This window comes from Aegilops tauschii, chromosome 7 (genome assembly GCF_002575655.3).
Source record: "Aegilops tauschii subsp. strangulata cultivar AL8/78 chromosome 7, Aet v6.0, whole genome shotgun sequence".
In the NCBI taxonomy this organism is placed as follows: Eukaryota; Viridiplantae; Streptophyta; class Magnoliopsida; order Poales; family Poaceae; genus Aegilops; species Aegilops tauschii.
Genome location: NC_053041.3, coordinates 75,869,673 through 75,880,163, shown reverse-complemented (window position 1 = coordinate 75,880,163; position 10,491 = coordinate 75,869,673). Strand labels below are relative to the sequence as shown.

The 10,491-nt window shown below is 43.6% G+C and overlaps 1 long non-coding RNA gene across 3 annotated transcripts; it reads right to left on the bottom strand.

Moving 5' to 3' along the window:
• Window positions 1-6,912: 6,912 nt before the first annotated feature.
• LOC109734355 (uncharacterized) lies at window positions 6,913-9,043 on the bottom strand. 3 transcript variants are annotated; one of them, XR_012189174.1, is made up of 3 exons: window positions 8,484-8,919; window positions 7,453-8,356; window positions 6,913-7,091 (listed from the first exon to the last, which is right to left on the bottom strand). It is a non-coding gene; the product is annotated as an uncharacterized lncRNA (long non-coding RNA). The 3 variants fall into 3 exon arrangements; XR_012189175.1 differs by lacking the exon at window positions 6,913-7,091 and having other exon boundaries at window positions 7,492-8,002; window positions 8,253-8,356; window positions 8,484-8,917; XR_012189173.1 differs by lacking the exon at window positions 6,913-7,091 and having other exon boundaries at window positions 7,492-8,356; window positions 8,484-9,043.
• Window positions 9,044-10,491: the final 1,448 nt, after the last annotated feature.

Here is a 10,491-nt window from a genome sequence, read left to right as displayed (position 1 = left end):
TGACCATCTAAATTGGTCAAAAAATTAATTTTCTATTTTTCGAGTGCCTAATTGAGTTTTTTTTTGTAAATGACCTACCATATATTTGTTGCAAAATGGGACCAGATCATTTTTATGATATATTAGGCCATATTTAATGCACAATTGGCAAAATGGTTGGTTGTCAAAAGTTTTTATACACCTCTGGTGAAAAAGACAAAATTCCGCCGTTTCAGCAGGAAGCGGGTCAAATTTGAACTACAGCTGCCTCATAGTTTGCTCTTTATTTTTTCCAAAATCATTTCTAGGTACATAAGTATCTATTTAATCAGAGAAACACCAAAAAAAATCCAAGATTCAACCATTAGCTAGGAACGGTCATTCCCGCCGTTTTGACCGCATTTTGAAACGGGCATAAAAAATTCAAAACAAATCAAAAAATTGCAAAACCTTAGCATTGTGTCATTATATGTGGCCAAGTTACAAGGAAAATAATAAACTTGTAATACGATAATTATTTTAAAAAAGTGTTCTCAGAAACCAGCTATCATGTGTGGAGATCAATGGCATTCAAGCCAAATGATCAATCTTATGGCCACATTCATGACATAGTTTGTTAAAATGATCTCATATCATGCACAAGGGTGCATATTGGAATGGCAAACAATGTTTCCTAAGGAAGTTTTTATTTTCTTTGAACGAAGAAATCATTTTCCATTTTTCGAGAGCCCCAAATGAGGTTTTTTTGTGAAGGACCTACCATATGTTTGTTGCAAAATGGGACCAAATCAATTTTATAAAATATTAGGCCATATTTAATGCACAAATGACCAAATGGTTGGGTGTCAAAAGTTTTGATCCACCTCTGGTGAAAAAGACAAACTTCCGCCGATTCAGTAGGAAGCGGGTCAAATTTGAACTGCGGCTGCCTCATAGTTTGCTCTTTATTTTTTCCAAAAATCATTTATAGGTACAAAAGTGTCTATTTAATCAGAGAAACACCAAAAAAAATCCAAGATTCAACCACTAGCTAGGAACGGTCATTCCCGCCGTTTTGACCACATTTTGAAACGGGCATAAAAAATTCAAAAAAATCAAAAAATTGGAAAACCTTCGCATTGTGTCATTATATGTGACCAAGTTACCAAGAAAAATAATAAACTTGTAATATAGCAATTATTTTAAAAAAAATGTTCTCAGAAACGAGCTATCATGTGTGGAGATCAATGGTATTCAAGCCAAATGATCAATCTTATGGCCACATTCATGACATAGTTTGTTAAAATGATCTCATATCGTTCACAAGGGTGCATATTGGAATGGCAAACAATGTTGCCTAAGGAAGTTTTCATTTTGTTTGGACGAAAAAACCATTTTCCATTTTTTGAGTGCCCAAAATGAGGTTTTTTATGAAGAACCTACCAAATAATTGTTGAAAAATTGGACCAAACCAATTTTATAAAATATTAGGCCATATTTAATGCACAAATGACCAAATGGTTGGGTGTCAAAAGTTTTGATCCACCTCTCATGAAAAAGACAAATTTCCGCCGATTCAGTAGGAACCGGGTCAAATTTGAACTGTAGCTGCCTCGTAGTTTGCTCTTTATTTTTTCCAAAAATCATTTCTAGGTACATAAGTACCTATTTAGTCAGAAATACATGGTTTGGTGGCGATACGTCGAGGTTTGGACGGTGGCCGAGGGCCCCAACTCTAGAGCGCGTAAACTCGCATGCCCGCCGCATGGTCACTGCGTGACCGTGGCGTTTCCATGTGTTCTGGGCGGCCTAGGCATGTCTAGTGGGTTGGGAACTCCCCAGGTAGGTGCTAGGAAGAAAATTACAACATAAGATTCTCACGAGAAGACCGATCTATGCTCAAACATGAATTAGCAGCCAAGTGTTTGATTAGCGGTACGGGAAATGCACATGGCTCATGGGCGTGAGTTTTGGCTGAGGATGATCAGTTACTAAGAAGACCGTCTTCACAAAATTTTAGCTCAAAAGGAGGAGCCTAGGTGGTACTTGCTTTGCAAAGTACCACACTGGACATAAATACGAATGTTGAAGCTGGGCTCAAAATAATGAATGGATTGAGCTGGCATTTGGTGGAGGATGGTTATTTGGGCATAGGAAAGCACTGTAGAAAATGGATACCATTTGGGCATGCCAAAGTGGTACTTCCTTCACAATGCTCTTCTCTGGACAGAAACTTCGGAAAATTAGTGAGAGAAATTGGCTAAATGAAATGAGCTCAAATTTGGTGTAGGTAAGTTACATAGGCATATAGAATATGTGGAAAAATTCAACTCATTAGGATATGCATAGCTAGTAATTCTTCCACAAAGGTTCTAGGTGGACAAAAACTTTGAAAATTTGCCGAGGAAGATTTACTCGGCAAATGGAGCTGAATTTTGTCATGAGGCAATGATTTGGATAGGAAACAGTACCCAAAATTTTTTAGGGCAACCAAGAATATATAAATAGCACTTCCTTCACAATGCTCTTCTCTGGACAGAAACTTCAGAAAATTAGTGAAAGAAATTGGCTAAATGAACTGAGCTCAAATTTGGTGTAGGTAAGTTACATAGGCATATAGAATATGTGGAATTCAACTCATTAGGATACGCATAGCTAGTACTTCTTTCATAAAGGTTCTAGGTGGACAAAAACTTTGGAAATTTGCAGAGGAAGATTTACTGGGCAAATGGAGCTGAATTTTGTCATGAGGCAATGATTTGGATAGGAAATAGTGCCCAAAATTTTTGAGGGCAATCAAGAATATATAAATAGCACTTCCTTCACAAAGGGTTTTTCTGAGGAAAAATGAATATTGTTGAATTATTTTTGAACTAGGCAAGGAAGGTTTTTTACATATTTGACAAATATATGACCCAAAGAATTTATGAGATTTTTTTGGGAATTTTAGAAATGACAGAAATATAGGTTGCTTCACAACCTAGGGCAAAAACTAACACATGGACACGACACATAGGCAAAACTGATGACTAATTCTTCCAGGGTCACTGACAGGAGGTCACTAGTTGACATATTTCTTGTAGTGAACGTGCTTCAGCGGTCGCCGTGTTTGCTAGGCTTGCCGAAGGCAACAGCCCACCGGTGAACTTTACTGTCAACGGGCACAACTACGACAAAGGATACTACCTTGGTGACGGTATCTATCCTCAGTGGACCACTATTGTCAAAACAATCCCCAACCTTGTCGGAGAGAAGAGGAAAAGATTTGCCCAAGAGCAAGAGAGTGATAGGAAGGATGTCGAGCGTGCCTTTGGTGTTTTGCAATCTCGATGGGGCATCGTTCGGTATCCTGCTAATACCTGGAGCACGCAGAAACTGTGGGAGGTGATGAATGCTTGTGTGATCATTCATAATATGATCTTAGAAGATGAGCGCCCGGAACGTCTGTGAGAAATAAGCTCCATATTTTGCACATATAAAAAGTGTGGCAAGATTTTCTAAGAGAAGCCAAAGCATGGCTAATTTTTTTTAAACACATAAAGTAAGGCAAATGTGATGAAAACTCTGTGATAGACCAAGTTAATCACCAACCAAACAGGCCCACTACGTTAGCGAGAACAAGACAAGAAAACTCGATAATCTATCACGCACATTCGCATAGGTGTGGCAGCTCTCGCGAGGTATCAAAAGAATTGTTAGCCGGTATCTGGTGCACCGGTGCTTGTGGTGCATTCAGTCTTGGATGCACTTATTAAAATACTGAAGAAAAAAGTAGTACCACGTTGACACGTCTATGTTATCACAAAATTCAAAATTTAAATTAGATATTAAAATTACAAAGCCGACAGTGAATAGCATATATATATATATATATATATATATATATATATATATATATCTTAGAAAATCTTAGCCACCCCTTGCCCCCGCGCGGTGCAGCAGCAGTTCCTTCCTCGGGCAGCAGCAGTTCCGCGCGGTGCAGCTCCGGATGGTGTGGAGGCGGCGGGTTGGCGCGGCGGCTGGCGGCGCCGCCCTCGTGGCCCAGACCTGGGCCCTTGGCCCCATCTGGCTATGGGCGGGCCTGGCTCGGCCTCGTTTGCGTCGACTCTGGCAGCCGAAGGTACGGCTCGTGCGGGGGGTAGTGGAGTTGGCGGCGCGCCCACTGCAGCGCGATGACGGGAGCTTCACGTCCTGTTGTTCCGTCCAAGTGAGGCCTGGTATGCTCCTCTTGTTGCGTCCGGTCGGTGACCGCCGATGGCGGTGGAGGTTGTCCCCTCCTGCGTGGCTGATGGCTCTGTCGTGTTCCCAGTTGTTCCCTCTAGGGTCTGTCAGTCCCGCTTCGCTTACCATGGTGAGACGACGGCGGTGATTACAAGACCGTGGTGGCGCCTGTTGGTGGGCGGCATGTTTGGTGGAGTGTGACGAATTGGTCGGGGTTGTGGTTGGTTGGCGGACGGGACAAATCCTTGTCAGCTAGGCCGGCACTGACGCGGTGACGCCTGCGGGAGCCACAGTTCCTTCCTGAAGGGCATCGGGTATTCCCCTTCCCCATGCCCCTCCGCGTACTGGGGGGAAACCCTAGGACTAGTACGGGCAGCAGCGTCGGCATCGTCGCGTTCCTTCTTGAAGGTGTTGCTTGGTATGCGGCGGTCCGAAGTGCTAGGAGGGTGGTGGTAATTCTCCGGCGGGCGCAGTGGTTGCGGGTCACCTTCGTTTTCATCGATCCGACTCTGTTGTCATGTGTTTCTCTTTTATTTCTTTTGGGCATACTTGTGTTGTTTGCTCCAGCAGTGGAATCGCAGTTGTGTCGGATGGTTGCTATATTTATATAGCAGGACGAAAGCCTATTTCCTGATTACCTCTATTGATTACAAAATTTTCTTTTCTTGTATCTGAAGCAGTGCTTTAAATTTTGATTTGAAATTTTGTGACAACATATATTGATAATGTGCCGATGTACTAAATCTTTTTTTTTAGATTTCCCTAACGTTTTAAAAAAATTTAGGCAACCCTAACGTTTTAAATGGTGCAAGGGAAGTTGGGTGCCTCTAGTGCAGCAGGTATCCCGCGGGCCGGTGCTGACATATTGGGCCGCTAGTGCAAAACAATGATATTAGCTAGTATTTTACTTTATTCATCACAACAACAACACAATTCTGAGGAGAACATTCGATCTATCCATCAACTGTCAAGGTAGTACAAAGAAACACCAAAAGTACAAAAATTCTTCCAAGCCAAGTCTGTAGACGACCTAGCGACGGCTACAAAGCACTGGAGCGAGTCGAAGGCGCGTCGTCGTCATCGCCCCTCCTTCATCAGAGCCAGACAAACTTTGTTGTAGTAGACAGGCAGGAAAGTCATCGTGTTAAGGCCCTATAGGACCAGCGCACTAGAAGATCAACCACCGCCAATGAAGAAAGCGTAGATCGGAGGATCCAATCTGTAGACACGCGAACACAGACGAACGAAGACCGGATCCACGTGGATCCACCGAAGACCAACGCTGACCGAATCCCATGAAAATCCGCTGGAGACCGAGGGCGGTCCCACGTAGACACATCCGGTGTCAGAGGACACCAGGTAAGTACTCGCATTACCTTAAGCGATCGCTGATATATTATGTGGGACACCGGTAAAATTCATACGTGGACACCGGCTGAACCGGCTGGAGTGAGGGTGCACAAGCCTGGCCCATCTATTGGCGATTGAGGCACCCAGCTAGTGACACCCCAGGCTATCGATCAATTTTGTTAAACTGTACCATAATATTTGTAGAGCTTTGCTACACATACATGATGTTACATGCATGAGGGGTTTACAGGGTGTTGTGGCGGTTTTTAATTGGTCATTAGTAGAGGCACGGGCCCACCCACATTGAAATCAGAGGGGTTGTTTAGAAAGTTTGGAAGGAGCCGGTAGAAACCTGTAAAAGCCTGTACGTCTAGCATTAATGATATTTGTAATACTCATGTGCGCATTCTGTAAACGTCTTGTATAGAAAGCCCTAGTCTTTAGGATCTGGCGCAATCTCCATGGCATGCGTCATGCGTGCCTATGATTCAGGAACTGCTATTAGCGGCAACAACGTTGGGACTATACCTGGCCATACCTCGGACCGGGCCAAGCTTCGGGCCGGGCCTAGCCAAGCCCGACGCAAAAAATCCAGGCCCAGGCCCGGCCCAGCCATCGGGCTTGGTTTTTGGGCCCAATCCTGGCCCGCACGTGTAAAAGCCCGCCGGGCCATGGGCCGGGCCCTTTCAGAAAAACGCGAAAGCAACAGGCCCGGGCCCGGTCCAGCCTTTGGGCTCAAAATCTAGGGCCGGGCCGGGTCAGGCTTTTTTGGACCGGGCTGCCCATAGCCAGGACTAGTTGCGATATACTGTATCGAAGAGATGGGGAAGGATAAGATTTCGTCCAACCATTTGATCGTTTTTATTTAGGCCTGCAACCCTAAAGAAACCTCGCCTACTCATGGCTTCTTGCCTCCCCCTGCAAAGATTCATCATGGCAGCACCTCATCCACCCGCCCAACCGTCATAGAAGCGTCCGTGCTGCCACAACTTATTCGCCTAATCGTTGGACAATTGATGAAAGTACCGCAAGTCGCTACTCCCTTTGTAAAGAAATATAAAGCGCTAGGGATCTAAACGCTCTTATACAACATTTTTTTAGGTCTAGGGCTTTTAGTTTCAAGGATGCCACAATTAAAAATTGAATTACTACCATTTGCTCGTGTTGGTAAGTAAGAATCAAGTCCAAGTGGTTCTCATTTATACGGATTACTAGACCATTGCTGGCGCGCGTTGCTGCGCCCCCTCCATTTTTGCAATGTAAAGTTAGCGATGGATGTCCCCCCAGAAAAAGTTAGAAATAGGTGCAAATCTATGAAGGGGTTTTATTTTGGTTTTAAACTGGCATTACGTACTATATATTTTATAACAACAAATTCCACAAATTAATTTCCAATATAAATTCAACTGATCGATCAAATAGTTTTCAACAGTTTATTTTCTGCTCAGTGCAATGATGCACACAGATTCATAATTCAGATAGTGCACCATTAAACTCCTATGAAACATTTGGGTAGAGAAATTGTCTGATATCAAGTCTGCACACGTCTATACAATCATCACCTGCAGATGCACAGTCAACCGTCAGTGACCTGTTTCAAGATGTACAACTCTTGCCCTCAGTCGTGTAGTTTCTAAACCTGAATAAACAGGAGGAACAATTGAAAAAGTAGTATATGCACGTTTTTCAAACATCTCTTCAATCTATGGGAATAAGACTGCTAGGTGTAGTGCCTCCTGTGCGATGGACCTGTTTCAGATTACCATATATTTATTTAATTTTATTCAAGGAAATATATATTTGTAAAGCTAAGAAGGGACATCAACTATTGTGAAAATGTCAGAATTATTGCTTTGTGATATCTATGACTCTAAAAAGGCAAGTGGTTGTGTTGTGTTATAACTGCAGACAAAAAATACTTACCAAGTTACCATTCACGTCTAGTGGACACCTAAAAAACGATTATACTTTAAATCTTCTGTCCTTGAATTTTACTTTGCTTTTTGGAAAAGATATAGACCACTCAATGTGTATGCTCCCAAGACATAACCAAAAAAGAATACCAGAACATGAAGTCATTCTTGGATAGTGATATGTAGATTCCCCTGGTAAACATTAAAAAACAACACTTCTCCATATAATGGTGCTGCTGCAGAAATACTCTGTTTCAGCCAGTAGTTCTCTAAGTAGAAAGCGCTTTAGGTTTCAAGGCTGACGTTCTTTGCGTGCTAGTTGCAAAATAACAAACACATATTTGCGCATTGGGGGATTCTTTGTTCCTTGTCTTTGTTCAGAAGTCCATGAGCTGCCTCTACTTGGACTTGAGCTCCTCTGATGGATTGAGGGATTCAGAAAGAAAGAAAATGAGAGGAGCAAGAACAATGTCAATGTGTCGATGCGGTGGTGGCCTTTGATCCATCTTTCTGCACATTTTGACTCGCAAGTGCAACAATAATTTGATGGCTAAAAGATTCTGCAGAGAACAAAAATAACATGATCGATTAAGAAAATTTCCTTGTGTAAACAAACGTCATAATAGAATTGCAAGCAATTTTCATGATCGGTTGAAAAGATAAATAGTTACTCTAATATCCTGTACATCACTTTGGCTGCTCGCATATTACACATGGAGTTGCAACAACTCAATCGTAGACAAAGAGCATGGCCTAATATATTCATATGCACTGCTATGCTCAATACAAGGATAAAAATAGTAATCACACCAGATGTAAGTAAATCAATTTTTTGCTTTCAGCACCATAGAGCAAAGTGGACAGAGAATATGGCTCTTCAATTTTCCCTCTTTTCCCTGTATGCATTCGCTGGCCTGGATTCATGAAAAAAAACTTGGATGACAACATGATTTTTCCAATCCTAACTGAAGCGTATAATATCAAGATGAGCAAACGTAAACGAACATGTCTAACAGCCATTCGAGCCCCTAGAAGCGATACCTGCCCTGAGCCCCTCCCAACCGAGACTCCCCAACTGAAACTGCCCCGACGTCCGCGCGTACCTCCGGCCAGATCTGGAGCGTGGAGCGGCGGTTCGCCCACGGACTCCAGAAAAATCGGATACATGCTTCTGGGTGTAGTGTGCCACCGATCTGGAGATGGAGCTCGTGGCCGCCCGAGAAAGAGATGATCCCTGTTGCACCTTTCCGACGGAAGATACAAGAAGGAGGTTATCGACGGCTAGACGGAGACGGAGGCAGCGTTCCGACGGGGCGGCCGAGGAGTGCGCCGTGAGGAGGTGCGTGCCGAACGAAACAACAGCGGCGGCGGCGCAACATGTGTCGTGGGTGAGAGAGGAGAGATCGGGGGTGGGATTAGACATGAGAGATCAGGTGGAACGGGAGGAAACGTTCCTTGACCGTCCATCCGAGATCGGACGTTCTTAGTATAGGCAAACGAGAGGGCCTAGATTTGGTTTCGGGAGTAGCTGCTCAAAGGACAGTCGGCCCAGGAGCAGCCCACACACGAGAGGAAGTATATCGGACGGCCATCAACGATCAATCCAAGAAATCCAACGGCAAGGAGTGGATGCTTGAGAGGGCTGCGTTTAGGCTCGGTTATAATGTCCTTAATTCCTCAACCTTTGAATGCAAGACTCAGTACTACACAATGTAAGTAAGTACATCTTCATAATTATAAATTCAATCAATATGTTTTATCTTATGTTTTGATGTTAGCCTGTTTAAACATAAATAGTGCAGCCTTAGCTGATTAAATTTGTCTTCAAAGTTTTTATGCGTTATTGTTCAGTTTGGGCAAAAAACTTCATATCTCTCCCTAATAATAAAGCACGGATTGGGTCTCCGGGTTCACCGTCGCGGCATTTTTGCAGAATAGTCCTTGTGTTTTTTGCTATTTGACCTGCACTCCATGAAGTATGTTTGTTTAGGCAAAAAACGTTTCGATCCAGCACCCTTCGTCCGCAAGGAAAAATAAATTGAAGCGTGCGGGGATCGAACTCGCGCCCTGCGTTACTATCGACGGGACGGAACCAGCTGGGCTGGCTGCCCTTTCTTTCCGTTCAATGGGATGTGCGGCAATATGATCTGTTTCCTTTGCCGCACAAGGATGGATAAGGCGAAGGGGGCGACAGATGCTGATGCGTGGGGGGAGAGAGTGGGAGGAGTGCGCGTACACGGGAGGCGGGCTCCGACGAATGGAGGCGACAGGAGGAGCTCTGCGGCGACCTGAAGGCCATCAGCCATGGCCGTTGTGGTTTCGCGTGCGCCGGAGGAAGAAGCGCAGAGTTCACCGGAGAAACAAGAACGTCCGTCCAACCATCCAATGTCGCTGCCGGCGGCTACAACAGAGGTATATATCCCCTTGATATTGATTGGATGCAATTCCCTGTTTTAGATGTTGTTTCTATTGTCAAAACTGAAAAAGAGTGTCAGCTTCAGGCAGTTATTTTCAGTTGACAGTATACTAAAAAATTTGACAATGAATATTTTGAGCCATTCAGAAACATTGCCCATGATGTTAATATGTTGACTAGAGGCCTTTTTAGAGCAGCGGCAGCAAGTGTGCTCAAGTAAATTCAGTCAGTTAGTTAATCAGGCATGTTCTTCTTTAAGGCCAAGTGATGTTCTTCTTTCAGGACAAATGATTCAGTAAATTAGTGATGTTTTTCTTTCATGAAAAATAATTCAGTGATGTTGGTCTTGAGCCGTTAGCTATGTAGCAACACCGTGTTAGGTGATCTCATCTCTGCTAACATTTACACTCGTATAATCAACTACAATTACAAGTAGAACAGTATTTTGATAAGCATTTTTACTACTGGATATCTACAATGGTTGAGTATGCTAGTTTTATGCAAAACATAGCTTGGTGTCCACATATGTGTAATTTAGGCGTGGACACCATGACATTTTCATCGTGGGTCCGCCTCTGCCGGAGACAAACCTCCACACGCTATCGGGCAATGCTAGAAACATCATTCGAACGG